The sequence below is a fragment of the Anarrhichthys ocellatus genome, unplaced genomic scaffold (genome assembly GCF_004355925.1).
Source record: "Anarrhichthys ocellatus isolate YVR2014 unplaced genomic scaffold, GSC_Weel_1.0 scaffold2, whole genome shotgun sequence".
In the NCBI taxonomy this organism is placed as follows: Eukaryota; Metazoa; Chordata; class Actinopteri; order Perciformes; family Anarhichadidae; genus Anarrhichthys; species Anarrhichthys ocellatus.
In genome coordinates, this window is record NW_022280032.1 from 16,342,808 (window position 1) to 16,356,240 (window position 13,433).

Genomic DNA, 13,433 nt, shown 5'->3' on the forward strand with positions numbered 1-13,433 from the left:
GTGTGTGTGTGTGTGTGTGTGTTGAGTAGGCATCAAAGCCCACTGTGATCCCTTTCAAACCGGGGAGATGAGAGCACCTGTGCAATGTGTTGAGAAATGACACGACACGAAACAATAGAGTAATGCTGATTAAAAATAATAACCGATTGTCGATACATTCCAAGCAAACAATCTGCCAAAAAACTCCACGGACTTTTAAACCCATAATCCGGTACACGTTGACATGAGTGGCCTATAAAGTTGTCAGCAACTATTCCAGCTGACTGAAGGACATCCAGTCAATGTGGCCCAGAGTGCACGTGATGTGGACAAAGAGAGAGCGCTGTTTGGATCTTTGTGGTGATCAGTTTGGATCAAAGACCCTTTTGTTTCTGAACTGGATGTTATCCAAATGCTCCTTTGGGAGTCCACATCGCATACTTCCCATAACCCCATTCATGGTGGCAAATATGTCCAAAGTGACAGTTCAGAATGGCCAGATAGGCCCGTTCTATTGTCAAAGAGACTGCTGTGTCAGCCGGATGGGTACTGACCCACGTTGTTGACCTACAAAGACAGAAACCGGACTTCAGTAAAAACAACCCAGCGACTGTCGGATATGTTCCTTCTTTCTCTCTTGAACCCAACAATACGCTCCCTCCTGATGCTCCCAATTAACCTTGCTATGAATCAGTCTGTCTAAAAAGCATCTGTCATTTATGCCGAGTGTTTCTCGTATTCCTCAATGGGAACCATAAAAGACCGACAGACTCTCAGCGTTTCTAGTTTCTACTAGTTAGAAACTATCTGGGACATGCCGTACCACAGCGGTCCCAGGGCTGCATCTCTACATCAGCAGCACCTGAAATAGCAGCTGAGGCCTGGGGAGGGACGATGCAAAAGGGGTGCCCAGCCCCACCATCTGCTTCACATCTCGGGTCTGGGACTGGGGGAAGTTGTCCGTGCCTCTTCTGGAGGATACAAGACGGGATAAATACCATCAAAGGTAATTGCGAAATAGCCGATCGGCTTTTTAAACGGAGCACGAGCTTTCAATTACAGCGGGAGGGGGATCACATGCCAGAAGGAGCTGAGCATCTACAGCACAGCTTCCTCTGACATTTTTTTGAGTGTTCCGATAAATCCAACAAGGCTCTGCTGCCATACTTAATTATAGCGGGCCAATCATTCATCATCTTGCTTCTTTGATAAATGGATGCCATATGGCAAAAATTAAACAAAAAGTAGGTTCAGCCAAGCTATTGGACGGGTAAACGACGGGCCGACCGTGTTGCTGTTTTCCACGGAGCATGACTCGATACACAGCGAGTTGGTTTTTATGTCGAGTCTTGTGGTGACCAGGGATCAGTTGTTTTTTGAGCTTTTCAAACAATAGACTATACAATCATTTGCATTCCTGCCTGTGAAGAACGCCTTCTTGTTGTCAGTACATTAATGAGCTTAGATAGTAAAGAGATTAGAAAATAAAGAGAAGGAAAATGCAGGAGGAATCATAGATAGGAATGTGGGAGTTATTAGGTTGGACTCCCGCCTACGGCAGCACGTGGCACACACCTGTGCCAATGAGGCTACCAGCACAATCCATGCAGGCAGTGTTCAAGAGACTCCCAATAATGTGACTCATCCCGGAGCACTCCCAGATGTCAAACACACTTCTGGAAGCGCTCTGAAGCTCCGTCCACCCCTCGTCTTCTCTCGCCACCTGAAAACTCTCTGTTCCTTCTCTCTCCACTCTGTTAACGAGAGGCAGATGGATGTGAACTGAACGCCAGCTGAGTGACCCAACTCTTTACCAGCACCGATCCAATAAGCTGCCGTGGAGTGCTTTATCACCAACGCATCGCATGGCAGGCCCTGTACCAGCTGGGGAGACACTTCAGGGGCCGCTACAACGAACACTGACAAGTGTCTTTTGACCGATAGAGGAAGACTACCATCGTACAGCTTGTAAAAAAAAAAAAAAGAGACTGGACCATCCAGAGTCAGAGGAGGACAACACCACTGCTCTTGAAAACAATGAGTAATCTAAAACCAAATGAAATTTAAAAGAAGCACATGGAGATATGACAATAAATTATTGCATTCTGTGTTACATGTCTAGATTTTGGACCTTTCTTATGTTGTACACGTGGGTTCAAGATCAACACTTGTAAAAAAATCATCAGGTCAGTATTCTATCATTTGTTTTATCGGTTACTAGTATTACATTTTTATTGCTTGGTCACAATAATAATGGAGGTCCAGATCAAGCACAATTGCACTGTAGTAAAAAAGGACAGCGAATGTAATTTGTCAATAATCATTTTGAAACAAACATTTAACCGCTTTTTATGAAAACTCAAAAACATTGAGCCAAAGCCCTCAGTCAATAGCGGCCTCTAAGCCAACAGCAGCTCACTGGTCACATGACCACTAGCATGCTAGCTGCAGCCTCCCTGACGAGAGACGTTGACATCCTGACTCATTAGGGCCTATAAGTGAGTTACTCACCTCATCGTGCAGTGACTAAAGCTATAGAAATCACATGGCATCCCTGTGAAGGAGGACCTGTAATGACTCCATTACGTTGGTGGGACCAGTAGGAAATTGGTCATGTGCTTGGTATGTCAGACGCTGTTGGACCGTACCGGACACTCTGCCTTACATCTGGGCATGACTGCTAGAATGTGTCACTGATTCCTGTGTTGATTACATCACTACTCCTGAGATTTAATTACTAATACCAACGTCTCCCATCTACCAACACGCCTGCTCTGTCTGTGATGAAACATAAAGCCCATTTTTGGTTGAAATAAAGCCATCAGTTATGACTGAAGGTATGCCGACTTGCCAACCGGGCTGAACAGATTCTCTCCAATCACATCAAGCACAGCCAAACTACACACAGCATACTGCCAGCTTTGCTCAAGCATTTTATCTCAAATGTTACAGAACTGGCAATGTAGTCCCCATTACAACATCTGACTGACATGTTAGCAGCTTCCAAAACCGCAGAGAGAGCTCCAACGGACTGTAGGCTACTGTGATCTAGGGAACGACCGTTAAATCACAGTGGAAAAGAGCCTGGCCCACAATCCTCTGCTTCTCTCAAACACTGAGCTGAACCAATGTGCTCTGGGATATTTTATAGAGTGCGGTGCTCCTCGTGTGAAGTGTCTTACAAGAGGTGCGTTTTACAACTTATCTGCGCTAGCAGCTTCGTTTGTTGGTCACTGCTGCCACATCCATACAAACAGCTAAGGATGGGGAGACTATGAGCTCCTGCTAGCTGACTTAAAGCATGATTACCTTTGACATGGACACGCACGTAAGTGCTACTTCTCTCAACAATGCAGACGCACACACACACACGCGCGCACACACACGCGCACACACGCGCACACACTGCAGCAGTGACTCTTGGCCGCAGAAGTATTGTGGGCAGCAGACCCAAAGAACTCTCTGGTTTTTAAAGTCTGATTCAGACAAAGCCCGGCCACGGTGGCTCATTGTTCAAACACAATACACCCCAGCAGCCGAAAAAAAAAACAGACGTTAGACTAGACGAGTCTGACTGGGCAAAATTAGCACTTCGATCTATGTCAGTTCCATTCACCGAGGTAATATTTAAATGTGTGATTTCAATGAGTGAAATGTAATCTCCGCAAATTAGATTCAGCTCTGCCAAATGGCGTATGAGCCAAAAAAAGCCACGGTTGCTAAGGCAACACCCCCAAAGACGGGGAGGCCTGCAGCGAGCGGGAGAGAGAGAGATCAATCACCGCTGACACTACGGTGGCCTGTGAGGACCATCATTTTGATCCAAACTAAATAAAGTGAGGAGCTGAATGCTGGGAGAAGGCAGAGCTGTTTGTTCAGCTGCTGGTTAACATCTCGACATTGTGTTTGATCCGAGCACCAGTCCAGCGGCCGTTTGGTCCGCCAGACGGACCGGCCCGGGTTTGAGTGGCTGTACGTGTGTTTGTGTGAGTCTGTTCAGGCTTTTAAGGTGGGTCCAAAAAAGTCTGGAGCTGGCTCGTTCCCAAAGAGCAGAAATAAAGTCTGTTTGGATTCATAGGAGTAACAATGGAGTCATGCAAACAATAAATGTGTCTCAAAATGTCTCCAAAGACTTCTCACGTCGCTCCTGCGCTGTGAAGCTGGCTTGCTTTTGGTCATTGGCATAAATGTGTGTGTCAAAAGGTCACCCAAGCTGAATATTAACATCAAAACGTTCAAATGTACTTTGCCTACACAGGCCAATCCACTGATTCGCAGCGATTCGTGAAATTGTTAAATACTGCTGAGGCGAGGCCGTTATACAACAGAAGCTCTTTGAAAAGTTTTCTATGGATAATTTGCTTATTCTTTCTTTTTTTTTTGCTGTAACTCTGGGTCACCAGTGGAATCCTTTTGTAACTGCTGTGAATGAAAGCAGACCACAGCTGTTCTCTGAAAAGAAGCAAACTAACTTTTTCAGAGCCTGCACAGAGAGAGAGAATTAAATACAAAAAAAATAGATTTTTGGCAGAATATCCCAAATAGAACAAGTGACTAAATGATTGATGCTGCTTCACTTTAACACTGAGGATGATAAAAATGTGGATGAGTAATGCAAAGGAGGACGGGAAGCGGTTACATCTGTGTGGCTCAACATCAGAGGAATGAGAATCTGTGAGAAATACATTGATCTCTTTCAGGCCCTTGGTCAGACCTCACCCACTTCTCTCATTCATCTCTAGAGCCAGCTGCTCTGAAGAGACCGGCGTGGGTGCTTGTGTGTGAAAGAAAGATAAAGACACATAATCTGTACACTGAACACCAGCACAGGCAAAGGCCCCGTTTTAAATTAAAAGGCCAGTCCACAAACTAACGTTTAGAAAACTACATCGAATATACACCTCAGATGTGCTGACCATTTGTGTTTTTTTCCAAATGAAAAGAGACACCTCGCCTTGTATCTGGCCTGCCTTTGTCCTTTTGTTTGGGGATATTAGTGATGGAAGAGATAAAAGGGGCTGCAGCTCGTATGTCAAGACAGCCAGTCAGCCTCTCATTTTCAACAAAGCTAACCTCATGCAGAAGACTTGGCCGGGCAGGCCCGCGGCTCTTACAGTTGGGATGTTTGTTTGAGGCAACAATGCTATGAAAGTGCTGCGGTCGGACGGCCGAAGAGATAAATGCCTTTAAAAGAGGGTGTCACACGAGAAACATCTGGAATGGAGGAGCACAAGCTTTTATCTATAGGATTATTTACTTCCCCTCGCAGTAAACAAATGGAAAACTGAAGCGTGCTGGCAGAGACTTGAATATTACAAACTCTGAGCAATGAACCTGAAGAATGGAAGAGCAGTTATGTGGCCCGCGGGGAAAAGCGTTTGAAGGTGGGGTTTGTTTCTAAGAGACTGTGGATGTCCTCCCTCCTCATGGGCCCCAAGGAGGTGGGAAGGAGAGAGAGAGAGCGTATACATGAATAGTCTCTCTCTCACACACACACACACACACACACACACACACACACACACACACACACCAGGTAGAGGGGGCACCTGTGTGGGGGCCGAGCACATTACACTGCAGGTGTGCAGACCAGACTACGGAGACATTTCCAGCGGTGGAGACGAATCCATTGGACAGCTCTGTTACCAACGAGCTGTCTGCCCTCAGTTGGCAACTCTCCCGTGGATCTGCTGACCTCAGCTCTCCGACCCGTCTCCCTCCACCGGGTTCTCAGGTCGGGTTCAGATGGCACTCAGAGCTGCCACGGTCTGCCCTCCGGTTACGCTGCTTATTTCTGTCTTTACCGCCGTGTATTTCAGATTCAGAACTCAAAATTGATGATAAAGGAAGAGAAAACAAGCAGATCCACACTGTGTAGTTGTAGAAAACGAGAAAGGTTGACACCTTGCCAACGTGTTTTAAGCATTTAAGCCCAAACAAAGAACCCGCCCACCAGCCAGAGTGAGCTTTCTCATATTGCAGCTACACAGTACACTAAAATATGTCACTGAAAACAATTGATGTGATAAATTGGCTACGCAGTCACAGAATCTTGATTCATATTTGCTCAGCTCTGCCTGGTTTAACAGTTGGATCACAGTTCACCAGCAGCGATTGACAGCTGCGCTGCAGACTCCTCGGCACTGACTGGTTGTTTTTGCGTCACCTACAGATGCCATTAGGAGCACTAAAAGAAGCAGGAGAACCAGACTTCTATCGTCAGTCTTGTGTAGAACCCTAGATTAATTACACAGTTGAACCATCAAAGTGTGAAATAAAGTTTTACCTCTGATCATTAATCGATCAGCATTCATGCTTTCTAGTCACTGATCCCTGATAATGATAGTTGAGCTAGTAACGCTGGCTAACGTACAGAGGTTCCATTGAGTTACATGATGATTTATTCAAACTCTATTCAGTAAAAATGAGAATTGGGCAAACAAGACTTAAAACGTTAACATGTCTTCAATTGTAATCTTGTAAAATATTGTTTTTGGTGAGAAATCTGACCAAAAAAACAGTGTTTGGACAGTTTGAACCTTTGATGGTTTAAACTGACCTTGAGGAGGTTGAAAAAAATGTTGGGACGGTGGTGAAAGTCTAAAACATTGTATATTAGCTGCTATAACAAACAAAATAACAACAAAAACAATCATAATGGTCGATATGCTGATTGAGGATCTGTAATCGGTATTGGCAGTAAAAAAAAAAAAAAAAAAAAAGATATAGTGACGGTTTAAAAAAGTAATCTTAATAAAAGTTACCAACTGCAGCCTAAATATAAAACTTTATCATGTGAATGGACCAAAAGTGGATGGGTTCGGTGCTCCGATACATCCCTGGTTGTTTGAATGTTTGTCTTCACGCCGTCAGCCTTTTGCCCTACCTGCCTCTATCAGTCTGTCTCCATCCAGACCATCTATAGCTGCCCTCCTACACCATCTGTCTGTCTGTCTGTCTGTCTGTCTGTCTCTGTCCAGCTGTCTGTAACCCCGATGTGTTTATACATCGGCCTTCTTTCACACAGCATGTACACCTCTACCCTAAAAAGGCTTGTTCTTTTGTCCGTCTTCCCCCGCGGCAGCGTGGAGACACCCGGATCTGTGGCCCGCAGCCAGCTGGAGCCGCTGCCTGCTTGGGCTGGCGACGTGTTCCCACAGTCGGGACACCGTGGCACCGATGGGCCAGAGGAAAGTATAGGTGGGAGAGGAGATGACTGTACACAGATACAGCTCAGGTGTCACAGACAAAGCTGGAACACCCAGCCAACATACAACTAAAAAAAAATAAATAAAAAAAAATGATGAAGAATGCACTTTGTAACTCCATCCATCCATCCATCCATCCATCATCCAAACCGCTTATCCTGTTCAGGGTCACGGGCGCTGGAGCCGATCCCAGCTGACATTGGGGCAAAGGCAGGGTACACCCTGGACAGGTCGCCAGTTCATCGCAGGGCACATATAGAGACAGACAAACATTCACGGTCACATTCACACCTACGGCAATTTCGAGTCTCCAAATAACCTAAGCTGCATGTCTTTGGACTGTGGGAGGAAGCCGGAGAACCCGGAGGGAACCCACGCTGCTACGGGGAGAACATGCAAACGCCACACAGATCGAACCCAGGTCCCTCTTGCTGTGAGGTGACAGTGCTAGCCACTACACCACCGTGCAGCCCATCTTTTGTAACTCAATCAATTTTAGTTAACCTCTTCATTTGATGAGGCAAAGCTTCCTTTTTGTGTCCATACGCTGGACAACAAATACTGGATAAAGGATACCATGCAAGAGACTAAGAAGCGACAGTTATAGTGCTGAGTGTTTGCTGACATCCAGGTTCGAACAGTCCGCCGGCTCAGAAGCAGAGAGAAACTAGTCCCAGTCTCTCAGAGATGACAGCCTCCCAGTCCCCCTCACTACACACTATGAACACCGTCCTCGATGTGCCCCTTCATCACTTATCAGAAACTTTCAGGTAGTGGGCGTCTCTCTTAAACGAATTCTACATATTACCTCAGTGGAGGAAGGGGAATCTTACCTGGGGGCTATTTTTCATTCTCCTTCTCATGCTCAGATATTGCATCTGTCGACTTAATGAAAACAAATACCAGCAAAAAGACAGGCCTGTGATTAACTTAATCCGTCTTTTAATGACTCCAAGAAAAGATCAGAAGATGAAGGGAGGCTGTGAACTTCAAAAATATGTTAATGCAGGAGCAAGTTCAAACCCGGGCTGTAAGAAAACAAACACAAACACAAACACAAGACAGCAATAAAGTAACAAGCAAGCTACTCTGGGTTTGAGCTTTAATCACAGTTTGTCATGCAGTCACAGCCTGCACTATAACCATGTAAAACAGGGAACATCTAGATGAAAACAGTATTTACGAATAGTTCAAGACTAGTGTTGAGTGGCAATAATAATAAGTAGACCCTGTGGTTGTGGTTAAAGTCAGGAGAATCACCTTTTTCATAAGAATGCATTGTTTTGCAACAACAAATGTTTGTAACAAATTCTGTGCCGACCAGACGTATAAAAGTTGAGATATTTCATTGGATAAGTCAAACCTTTGAGCTGCTGGTGGCACCAGATTAAAAGTCAGAGGCTCACCAAAGGATTCACCCCACAACATGTACCAGAATTCATAGCAATCAATCCAATAAATGTTATTTCAATCCGGACCAAAATGGTGGACCGACAGAATAATGACCAGTGCTGCCAACCGTAGACCAGCTAATAGAAAACGACACATCTAAAGTAGTCCACACTGCAACTTTACCTCTACTGCTTTAAAAATAACATGCAGGACAGTGCATGGCGCCTATTTCTTCCAAAAGGTCATAACACAGCAGTCTGTATGTATGTATAGTCAGTAAGTCATACTGTGTATGTGGTGATTGACCTACAGTAGGGAGGGGAAAGATTTATCTTAACCGATGTTGTTTCAGTCCTGCTCTTTTTTCCCTGTGGTCGAGTCTGTGATTGATGACAACTTCTGGACGGCCTGCACGTGTTTGCCAGAGAGAGAAAGAGCGACGACCAACCTCAGCCTTCCACAGAGGAGTACATTAGTGCAGACATCAGAGGGGATCACCAATACACTGAATCCAGGACACATCCACATGAGAAACATCAGCCGGTCCTTCGTGATTTGTACTGCATCCACTAAACAACGAAGAAAAACATCATCCTCCGCTCCCGTGTTTTCCTTCTCTCGCCCCGCCACAAAAAAAAACAGCACATCGCAGGATGTGCTGTTTCTGGGCCTTTGATAGGGTAAAGCCAGCAGGAACAACCATACTATTCAGGACCAGGCCTGGAATTCCAGGAGCAAGGGCATGTGCTGCAAGCCCGCTGGGGAGAGCGAGGGAGCAAGAGAAACGGGGAGACGAGGCAAAAATGGCGCACAGCCGGTTATTGGATGAAAAACAGTTCGAGGGCTGAGGAGTTGTGTTGTTGAGACTGCGGGGAAGGCTGTATAATTCTTTTTGACAAGAAAAATGTCAGAGGAAGATTATTCATAGGTAAATACTTCCATATATATTAAATAAACTGACTAAAATTAACTACAGTTAGTATAGGATGGAGAGATACTAAGGCGCATTGGAAGACACTTTATTGACCCTTACAAATGGTGCACTAACAATGCAGATAGACTGAAACTTTTCTGCATGATGCATCAATGTACTCAAAGTCTCCTTGGTGGGAAAAGAGTTCAATAGAAAGTTAGCAGGACTGCACAGTTTGATGTTCACTCCACAAACAATGGGGTGTTTTCTTGATTGCATACAAAAGCCTCCATCTGTTCTCTTTTAGCTAATCTGTAAATCTGAGAAATACTAGAGGAGACTCCTCTCCCTCTTCTCCCCTCCCCCCAAATTCAATTGAAGCTATACATTATATACAATACAAGAGCCTCCGAAAGAAAACAAAAAGATGGATCCATGAAGATGACTTTCATAAACTGTAATTAGCCCCAGTCTCCTTCTCAGTTCTTCATTGGACAAGTTTAAAATACACAAGGCTACTTTCAAGGTCAAAAAAGATTTTAAAAAATGACTTATCTGCAAAGGAGCAGCTGGCTGAGACAAAGCACAGCTGAAAGTTTGTCATATTATGCATACTCTATGCACGCGCCACGCACGGACACACAAGACCAGTCAGCCTCATCTAAAAATACTTTTACAAACCCCACTGTGTCTACACACAGGCAGTATTGATTACTAGGGTAATGGCTTTAAATTAGACTCCAAGTAGAACACAGCAGCATCTTTGTGTGGCAGCCCTGTGAGTGTTAATAGGATGCATTAATGTTTGTTCAGTGAAGTGTGTGTGTGCGTCATTTGAATGTCTTTTCTCTGTCTGTATATCGGTCATCTTTACCATTTTTTCCTGTGTGAATAGATGATGGGACATTTGGATTCTGAATAAGAATACAGTAAAGTGATATTAACGGAGCCAAAATGAAGTAAGCTGTTCAACTTATCGTATAGGTAGCTGTGCATTCAGGGTAAAAAGATGGAGTAGCAATAAAACCATAGCCAGCTACCAGCTCTGGTTGAGCTATGAGTGGCAACAGGGACAGGATATAAAAAAAATCAAAAAAAAAAAAAAATCACCAACAACCGAGAAGCATCTCTCCTCCGATTCTAAACCTGGCTGAAAACATTGTACAAGAAGCAGAAACTTCCCCCAAACTCCTCTGAGGAAAAACAGTTCATCTTTTCACACCTGGTGCTGAAAGTAGTGACAGCTGAAATAATGTGCTCTTGGAGACGACTTCAGCCTCACGTAAATATATTCACTCTGGGGAATGTGGAGCCTGATCTCTGGCAGGAAGGGAAGAGGAATAGAAGAGTGGTCTTTCAAATGCACTAAAATATACGGTCTTTATTAAAACGAGAGTGGGAATAAATGTGGCTATTGAGATAATAATGAAGCAAAGTGTAATAGCAGTATTAGTACACTGAGAACACTAACAGAAGAGTCAAAATGGACTTCATTAGATCTCAACAGTGCCTCAAGGTTAGAGTCTGTTCACAGAGCTGAATCAAACGCCTCAGTCAGCTTCGAGGCGTCCGACCCCGTTTACTAGATGTTGGTAAGTGTCATTGTTAACACCTGCTGAATACGGTTAACAACGTAAGCCACAAATACTAAAGTGAAAACTATTTCTACAGAGGTTCCCAGTGAGGTTACCCAAGTCACGAGTTATGTGGTCATCTCTGTGTACAGGGGATGACTTCACCTCAGTGGGATGGGGGGGAAGAGGTCACCCACACACACCTGACTGATCCGGACAGCTGCCGTCCCACGACAAGAACGGCAGAGCTGGAGCCAACCGGGTCAGATGAAGTCTGCCTCCTAGTTTCTGTTCAGCTCAGCTGTCTCCCTCACCTGGGTTTAGCTACGACACTGTACCTCCATCTGATTCAAAGATGGAAATTATACTTTACACTGTCATTGCATTTTTATAATTACCGTACAAGAAATGAGTTTGCCACTACCGATATCTACAACAGGATTAACAAACCTTGACCAGTGGAGGGTGATGGGGATCCTGAGAGTTGGAGGAGCCTTGATTAGTAGAACAGTTGAGCTGAATGGGCTTCTTTACTGTCGTACTGAAACCACTAACACAGTGAGGGACACGTGTTTATTTTCAATTGGTAGGCACATATTTGCAGCATTTTATGCAGCAAACTATTTGCATATGTCTGCAGAGAAAAGGTTTTGATTTTCAAAACACCTCCAGAAGTGTACAGACCTGACCTGACCTGCTGCTCCATCTGAACTAAACCAGGCCTGATCACAGACTAAATAGACTCATGTATGACCTCTATCCATCATGACCTGGTCCATCCGCATCTAAACTCAGTCTGAATGTCAAGAGGAGGAGCATCAGTGTGACTTTGGCCTTTGGTGCGGCTGGTCACAGGCTGGGGGATTGAGGGCACGGGGGTTGAGGGTTGAGAGTAATGAGGTGCATGGATGGGTGAGCTAAAGCTGGGATTGAAGATTGAGGGTAGAGAATTAAGGGCAGGTGGAGGATGGTGGTGGGGGCTTTGCCTGAGAGCTAAAGAATGATTTCACATACACAAGAGGAAAGGAGACCCCTGCAGTGAACACACTCGTGCACAAAGCCAAATCTGATTAACTGATGTAATGATACTGTGGACAGATGGATACATATCACTTGATCACGACTAAATGAACAGACATTTTGTTAAATTTAAAAGGCAACATAATTAGCTGAGTCGAGAAAAAAACAAAAGTATATTTAAGCTGATTTCCACCAACACAGACATCTGTGGAGGGTCTTTTCCGACAGCCACAGGAAAACGCTGCAGAAATTTTGCCGAGAGGCAAACTTCAAAGCAAAAGCATAATCTAAAATGAAAGAGTTCTGCTTGTGCTGATATGATACACTCCAGAGTTCCACCAAATATGCACACGTGCATTTTTAATGGCTGTTTAAGGGCTGTGAATGAATCATCAGAGCCCAAGAAAGAGGGACCATCTAAAGCCTACAGTCATTATCATGCAAGTTTCAAACATCTCCCAGAATCGAGCAAAATATTAAGTAGAACCCCCGTGTTCCTTGAGCTGCAACTAACCAAACTGACAGCTCGAAGCAAACTTGAAAAGAAAGGAGGGAATTTAACGCTGTGCTGGAGGATTTTCGCTCTCAGTCTGACGCAACTACATCTGTAAGGCCAAAGCCGCACTGCGAGGGCATAATAATAAGGCTGCCTCCATCAAGACGGCTCACCGCAGTGCAGCCGAGTTTGGTGTTTTAAACTGAGGCACGGAGAAATATTTGCTCCACATTCCTCTTCTCAGACCTTAAGATCAACCTTAGAGAGCCTCACCTGATGAAGGAGGGGGAAGCCGAAACAGGCAGGATAATTACACACGTATGTCACATTGAGGATCGCACCCTCAAACACTCAAGCAACAGAGCAAAGAGAAAATCTCAAGTTGTACAAACACGGAGGTTTAGCATCGTCACCCTGAAACTTGAATGTGTGCTTGCAACTTCCCCGTGCAGTGGGAGCGACGGAATGTTATGTTTAAGCTAAGATGGTAAACATTATGTGACCTTTATAAGCATAATGTGTGTAGTTTGATCATTCAAAAGGTCTGTTCTCTGCTGAAAAGGATGTAGCTCAAATGACGTCCTGGTCTTTCCCCTCACTCCGGTTTCAGGCCGAGTGTGCCGCTCTGCAGCCTGAAGCCTCATCAGTCCTCTTGTCAGAGTCACAGTCACAGCCAGCAGGGATCGATTTCTCACAAAGCAGCCAAAGCATGGAGAATGAGGAAGTCCACACAAGTGACAGCCACACCCCCCCCCTTCCTCACAGGGCACCAGAGGCCAAGACTGGCTAACATGACCAGCTCCAACACACACACACACACACACACACACACACACACACACACACACACA

At 44.9% G+C, this 13,433-nt stretch overlaps 1 protein-coding gene across 3 annotated transcripts in view; it reads right to left on the bottom strand.

The window, feature by feature from the left end:
- Positions 1 to 13,433, bottom strand: part of srgap1a (SLIT-ROBO Rho GTPase activating protein 1a) — a 73,259-nt gene that overhangs the window by 48,431 nt on the left and 11,395 nt on the right. The gene's annotated exons all lie outside the window — the stretch shown is intronic.